This window comes from Rutidosis leptorrhynchoides, chromosome 2 (assembly GCF_046630445.1).
Source record: "Rutidosis leptorrhynchoides isolate AG116_Rl617_1_P2 chromosome 2, CSIRO_AGI_Rlap_v1, whole genome shotgun sequence".
Taxonomy (NCBI): domain Eukaryota; kingdom Viridiplantae; phylum Streptophyta; class Magnoliopsida; order Asterales; family Asteraceae; genus Rutidosis; species Rutidosis leptorrhynchoides.
Genome location: NC_092334.1, coordinates 135,013,219 through 135,021,594, shown reverse-complemented (window position 1 = coordinate 135,021,594; position 8,376 = coordinate 135,013,219).

Sequence of the window (8,376 nt, the reverse complement as noted above, 5' to 3'; positions counted from 1 at the left end):
GGCAAAACAATATTGGTTAGAAATGGATAATTTGATTACGGGATTAATTCATTAAAATTTATACTAACCATATCCAAGATAACTTTTCTTGTATTATACATGTATTCTAACATGTCATGGTTACACAATACGTCGGATAAATCAAAAGACACCACATACACAATACGTGTAACTACAATAGCGGTATTGTGGGTCATGATTGAGTCTTATACAACACGTGTATACTATGTACTACTAATTGTTGACTACTAACTGTGGACTACTAACTATGGACTACTAATTGTGGACTACTAACGTTGGACTGCTAACTTGACAACTTAAACAATCACACGTGATTGAAAATATAAACTTAAACAGTCACACGTGATTGAAAATATGAACTTAAACAATCACATGTGATTGAAGATATGATATGAATAATAGTTGTATTACATTTTGATATACATATATATTTGTTATAGGTTCGTGAATTCAAGGACGACGACCTAATAAGTTGAAAACTTATTATTAATATACTTTTACTACCGTGAGTATATAGTCCCATTTTTAAACTCTACAAATATTTTGGGATGAGAATACATGCATTTTATGTTTTACGCCATAAACACAAGTACTTAAAATATATTCTACGTTGAGTTGTACCACTTTGCATATCTTCCCTAATATCTTGATAACTAATATTTACATGTTGTAAGAACATGTATACGCGAATCCTATTGATAGAACTATCTGGTTTGACAACCCCAACCGGGCTAGTCGCTCGAGTATCATAAACGATTGCATAGTACTTCGTTTTTACTACACTTGGTACAGTGTAGGGAGATTTCATAATAAAGTGAATATGCTACATTAATGGTTAAGTATGGTTACCGAACACTCAACAACTTATAGAATACTTTTATACACTTGCGAGTGTACATATATTTATAAATATGAAATCTTATTGTCTATATTTGATGCTAAACCTATATATCTCACCAACCTTTGTGTTGACTGTTTAAGCATGTTTATTCTCAGGTCCTTAAGAAAGTCTTTCGCTGTTGCATTATCTGAGCAAGTTGTGCATGAAGTCTCATGCTTTTGTTTAAATGAAATGTTGCATTCAATAAAACCTTTGTCATGTATTATATTCGACTGTTATGTCACGTGTGTAGTATTTGGAAACCGATGTATCATGGGGATTATTTCTTAAATAATCGCCCATTTGTTTAAAAAATGTATTATGTATAATAATGGTGTGCTTTTCATGAAACGAATGCAATATTTTCTCAAACGTATCATATAGAGGTCAAATACCTCGCTATGAGACCAATGAATAACGTACTGCATTTATAGTAATATGGACGGGTCGTTTCACATAACCACTTGCAGTCCTTGGCAATTTAGTAATGAAATCCATGGTAATGTTTTCCCATTTCCATTCCGGGATTTCAGGTTGTTGAAGTAGACATGATGGTTTCTGATGTTCAGCTTTGACCTTAGAACACGTCAAACATTCTCCTACGTATTTAGCAATATCGGCTTTCATACCCGGCCACCAAAAGTGTTTCTTAAGATCTTTGTACATTTTTCCCGCTCCAGGATGTATTGAATATATGGTTTTATGTGCTTCCTTAAGTACCATTTCTCTCATATCTCCAAACTTTAGTACCCAAATTCTTTCAGCCCTATACCAGGTTCCGTCTTCCCGAATATTAAGATGTTTCTCTGATCCTTTGGGTATTTCATCCTTCAAATTTCTCTCTTTTAAAACTCCCTGTTGCGCCTCCTTTATTTGAGTAGTAAGGTTAGTATGAATAATTATATTCATGGATTTTACTCGTATAGGTTCTCTATCCTTTCTGCTCAAGGCGTCGGCTACCACATTTGCCTTTCTCGAGTGGTAATGAATATCAAAGTCGTAATCATTCAACAGTTCAATCCACCTACGCTGCCTCATATTCAATTGTTTCTGATCAAATATATGTTGGAGACTTTTGTGATTGGTGTATATAATACTTTTGACCCCATATAAGTAGTGTCTCCAATTCTTTAATGCAAAAACAACAGCGCCTAATTCCAAATCGTGAGTCGTATAATTTTGCTCGTGAATCTTCAATTGTCTGGACGCATAAGCAATTACTTTTGTTCGTTGCATTAATACACAACCGAGACCTTGCTTTGATGCGTCACAATAAATTACATAATCATCATTCCCTTCAGGCAATGACAATATAGGTGCCATAGATAACTTTTTCTTCAACAATTGAAACGCTTTCTCTTGCTCATCCTTCCATTCAAATTTCTTCCCTTTATGCGTTAATGCAGTCAAGGGTTTTGCTATTTTGGAAAAATCTTGGATGAATCTTCTGTAGTAACCAGCCAATCCTAAAAATTGACGTATATACTTCGGAGTTTTTGGGGTTTCCCAGTTTTCGACAGTTTCGATCTTTGATGGATCAACCTGAATACCTTCCTTGTTTACTACATGTCCGAGGAATTGAACTTCTTCCAACCAAAATGCACACTTTAAAAACTTAGCGTACAATTTTTCTTTCCTCAACAATTCTAGCACTTTTCTCAAATGCTCTTGATCATTCTTTGAGTAAATAAGTATGTCATCGATGAAGACAATGACAAACTTGTCAAGATATGGTCCACACACTCGATTCATGAGGTCCATGAACACAGCTAGTGCGTTAGTTAATCCAAACGGCATAACCATAAACTCATAATGACCGTAACGCGTTCTGAAAGCAGTCTTCGTAATATCATCCTCCTTCACCCGCATTTTATGATACCCAGAACGTAAATCAATCTTCGAATAAACTGACGAGCCTTGTAGTTGATCAAATAAGTCGTCGATTCTCGGTAGTGGGTAACAGTTTTTGATGGTAAGTTTATTCAACTCTTGGTAGTCGATACATAACCTGAATGTACCATCCTTCTTTTTGACAAACAAAACAGGAGCTCCTCACGGTGATGTGCTTGGTCGAATGAAATCACGCTCTAAAATTTCTTGTAATTGGCTCTGTAAATCCTTCATTTCACTGGGTGCGAGTCTGTATGGTGCACGAGCTATTGGTGCAGCTCCTGGTACAAGATCTATTTAAAATTCAACGGATCGGTGTGGAGGCAGTCCCGGTAATTCTTTCGAAAATACATCGGAAAATTCTTTTACGACGGGAACATCATTGATGTTCTTTTCTTCGGGTTTGACTTCTTCGATGCGTGCTAGAACGGTATAGCAACCTTTTCTTATTAGTTTTTGTGCCTTCAAACTACTAATAAGATTTAGCTTTGCGTTGCTCTTCTCTCCATATACCATTAAGGGTTTTCTCTTCTCGAGCATAATGCGTATCGCATTTTTTTAACCAACGATCTCTGCTTTCACCTCTTTCAACCAGTCCATGCCGATTATCACATCAAAACTTCCTAACTTTACTGGTATCAAATCAATCTTAAATGTTTCGCTAACCAGTTTAATTTCTCGATTCCAACATATATTATCTGCTGTAAATAATTTACCGTTTTCTAATTCGAGTAAAAATTTATTATCCAAACACAGGGCAACTTAGTTTAGCACAAAAATCCCTACTCATATAGCTTCTATCCGCACCCGAATCAAATAAAACATAAGCAGATTTATCGTCAATAAGAAACGTACCCGTAACAAGCTCCGGGTCTAACTGCGCTTCAACTGCATTAATGTTGAAGACTCTTCCTCGGTTTTTCCCATTATTATTCCCCTGGTTTGGACACATATTTTTATAATGGCCCTTCTTCCCGCATCCGAAACAAGTAACGTCGGGATGACTTCTTCCGGCATTATTTGTTCCCTTAGCCATTGATCCGTAGATTTCGCACTTCGTCACACCATGGCCCTTTCTATTGCACTTAGTACACGTTGTTGGGCAGAACCCAGTCGGATGGTATCCTTCACACCTCTGGCATGGCTTCTGCCTTTTGTTATTATTGTTGAGATTGTTGTTGGAATTGTTGTTGGGACGATTATTGTAGTTGTTGTTGGGAGGTTTGTTGTAGTTGTTGGGATTGCGATTTATGTTGTGGTTGATGTTGTGATTGTTGGGATAGTTATTGCGATTCTGGTTGTGATTGTTGTTGTTGTATTGGTGACTCTTGTCACTAGTTTCTTCCCACTTTCTCTTGACATATTTCATGTTGGCCTCTTCGGCCGCCTGCTCTTTAATCCTTCCCTCAATCTGGTTCACTAGTTTATGAGCCATTCGACTTGCCTTTTGTATGGAGGCGGGCTCGTGTGAACTCACATCTTCTTGAATTCTTTCCGGTAACCCTTTTACAAATGCGTCGATCTTCTCTTCTTCATCCTCGAACGCTCTGGGACACAATAGGCACAACTCTGTGAATCGTCATTCGTACGTGGTAATGTCGAATCCTTGTGTTTGTAACTCCTTAAGCTCTACCTTGAGCTTATTGACCTCGTTTCTAGGACGGTACTGCTCGTTCATCAAGTGCTTGAATGCTGACCACGGTAGTGCGTAAGTAGCATCTTGTCCTACCTGATCAAGATAGGTATTCCACCATGTTAATGCAGTACCTGTGAAGGTATGCGTAGCATACTTTACTTTGTCTTCTTCAGTGTACCTACTTATGGCAAACACCGATTTGACCTTCTCAGTCCATCGTTTCAATCCGATTGGACCCTCGGTTCCATAAAATTCCAAAGGTTTGCAGGCAGTGAATTCTTTGTAGGAGCATCCTACACGATTTCTAGTGGCGTTAGATCCATTGCTAGTTTCAGAGTTGTTGTTGTTATTTCGCATTGCAGTTTGCACTGCGGCTACGTTTGCAGCAAGGAAAACACGGAAGTCTTCCTCGGTCATATTCAGAGTATTTCAAGTAGTCGGTGCCATTTCTTTATAAAATAGCCAAAAGAATTTAGTTAATCATATAGAATATTAAGAGTAGTTAATAGTATTTCGTAGCATAATATGAACTCATTTATAAAAGCTTTTTCTTCATAATAGCATTTTATAAGTTTTTAACTGGATAATACCTACCCGTTAAGTTCATACTTAGTAGCTAATATACAATTTAACTACTATAATTCTATATGAAAAACTGATTACAATAATATTTCACGTTCAAACTTTTATACAAAATTTTACAAACGTACAATACCATTATTTTACATATAGCATAAAATATGGCACACAATAACTTTGATACAAGACAGTTATGAAGATAATTCTAGTTAATATGCAAGTCGTTCAGCAAAGGTAATAAAGACACGTAATTCGTAAGTCCAGAAACAATTCATGCATTCAGGTTGTACTAATACTATCTCCCATCCTTGGTTTTGTGGAACGTAACTGTTGTGACCGTTGGATAGGCAGCATGTTGTAACGTTGTCAAAAGGACGAGGGTTACGTAATGCCCAACAACCCTGTAATAATCTAAAAACCTTGTTTATCACCCCAACTACTGAATCTGTCACTTGTGGGAATGTTTTATTTAACAGTTGTAATCCGATTTTCTTTTTTCAATTTGGCGAGAAGCGAACATTACTAATCCGTAAGCATAACATGCTTCTTTAAATTGCATGTTTGAAGCTATTTCTAATTCACAAAGTCCTATGTTGGGATATGTTGAGTCAAAATAGGTTCTTAACCCGTAGCATAAAATTGCATCTGGGTTTCCCGCACTAAATGCCTTAAAGAAAACTCGGCGTAACTTAAAGTCTCCCTAATGTGATATACCCCATCTTTCAAAGTAAAGCCTTTTATAAACTAAGGCATGCCTGGAATGTCTTTCAAGCATTCGACAAACTAATTTCGCCAAAAATAATTGTGCCGATGAATTCTTCCCGACTCTAGACAAGATTTTATCAATCATATCCTCTGGCAGGTCTTCTAAAATTTTTGGTTGTCTATCCTTAACGTCCATTTTTGTTTTTATACTGTAAAATAAATAAGGATTAGATTCGTAAAAGATAATTAATAAACAATACAAGCAATTTTTACATATATCTTAAAAGTACAAGCACACAACAATACATATACACCCTCCGTCTCATTCCAATAGTCCACAAACAAAAAACACACAGTTTTAGGAAATCCCACTAACTTCATTTCTCCACCAATGAAATATCTTCTCTCTCCAGATCCACCAATGAAATATCTTCTTTTCTTTCTATTTATGGAAGTGGACTATCAGAATGGGACAGCCCAAAATAGAATAATGGCCTATTGAAATGAGACGGAGGTAGTATTACACAGCATGATTACAACTCTTTATTCTGACTCGCTCGTTTCTTCTTCTTCGGACTTGGTTCGTTTGGCTAATTTCCTAGGGATACATGGTGATCCTCTTATACGAGCTGTCATTTTCACAAATGGTTTACAAAAACCTGGTGGCTTAGATGTTTCTGGATCATTGTTAAGATTTAAGAAATATGGGCGTTTAGGATACACATAAAGTTCATCGAGGTTGGAATCAGGTTTCTCTATTTTGATGCCCTTTCCCTTATTATTCTCTTTTGCCTTATTAAATTGAGTTGGGGTAATTTCTATAACATCATCGGAATCCTCGTCGGGATCCAATTCATCGGAAAATTAGTAATTTTCCCAATATTTTGCTTCCTTGGCGAAAACACCATTGACCATTTTTAATTTTGGTACACTGGTTGAGGATTTTCTTTTATTTAATCGTTTTACTGTAGGTATTAATATTTCTTCCTCCGAAACCTCTACTTCTTTCAGTTCCTCTTCTTCCGGTTCCTCCTCTTCCTGTTCCTCTTCTTCCGGTTCCTCCTCTTCCAGTTCCTCTTCGGGAACTTTTGAATCTTTCCAAAATTTATTCAACTCTTCATCATTATTAGGTGAGTTGATGGGATTTGTACTAGAGGTAGACATCTATCACACAATATCAAACACGTTAAGAGATTAATATATCACATAATATTTACATGTTAATAATATGTAGTTTCCAACAAAATGTGTTAAGCAATCGTTTTTAAAGAAAACACGGTCGAAGTCCAGACTCACTAAAGCATCCTAACAAACTCAGTAAGACACATTAATGAAATTTTCCGGTTCTCTAAGACCAACGCTCTGATACCAACTGAAATGTCCCGTTCATATTGATTATAAACATTTCATATTAATTGGTTTCTTTGCGAGGTTTTGACCTCTATATGAGACGTTTTTCAAAGATTGCATTCGATTTTAAAACAAACCATAACCTTTATTTTATCAATAAAGGCTTAAAAAACATCAAGTAGATTATCAAGTAATGATAATCTACAATATATCGTTTACACACGACTATTACACAATGTTTTACAATCATATTACACAACAACTTAAGTCTCCGAATGCAGTTTTTAAAACAATAATTGTACAAGCATGCAGAATCCAAATCCTGTCTTTATTTAGCATGCAACAGCGGAAGCTCTTAATAATCACCTGAGAATAAACATGCTTTAAACGTCAACAAAAATGTTGGTGAGTTATAGGTTTAACCTATATATATATCAAATCGTATTAATAGAAAACAAGATTTCATATTTTCATTTCTCATAAACCACATGCATGCATAACAACAATCTGCATAAAAATCATTCATATGTTGAACACTTGGTAACCAACATTAACATAATGCATAGAATATCCCCAAACAGAACCTCTCATCTATATAATAATAATCTCGAAGTACTAAAGCATTCGTACCCCGAATGGGAATTGTCAAGGTCCATAGATCTATCTTTAGGATTCGCATCAACTAGGGGCCATTTCCCTAAATTCTAAGGTTACCAGACTTGAAGGGCGATATTCGGTTTAATAATTCAACCATAGAATGTAGTTTCGCATACTTGTGTCTATTTTGTAAAACATTTATAAAACTGCATGTATTCTCATCCCAAAAATAATAGATTTTAAAAGTGGGACTATAACTCACTTTCACGGATTTCCTTCGTCGGAAAAACAACACTTAGCCACGGGTCAATTCACGAACCTATAACAAATATGTACATATATATCAAAGTATGATCTAAATATATTTTCAACATTTTTAGTACATTTTAACGATTTAAGTTTGTTAAATTAGCAGTCAAACGTTAGTAATTTACAACTATTTGTCCACAGTTAGATGTACAGAAATAAAGCAATATATATTATCTCGAATCAATCCACGACCCAGTGTATACAAGTCTCAGGCTCGATCACAACTCAAAGTATATATATTATTTTGGAATCAACCTCAACCCTGTATAGCTAACTCACGCATTATTGCATATAGAGTGTCTATGGTTGTTCCAAAATATATATATAGATGGGTCGATATGATATGTCAAGACATTGTATACGTGTCTATGGTATCCCAAGATTACATAATATATGTTAGAATACATGT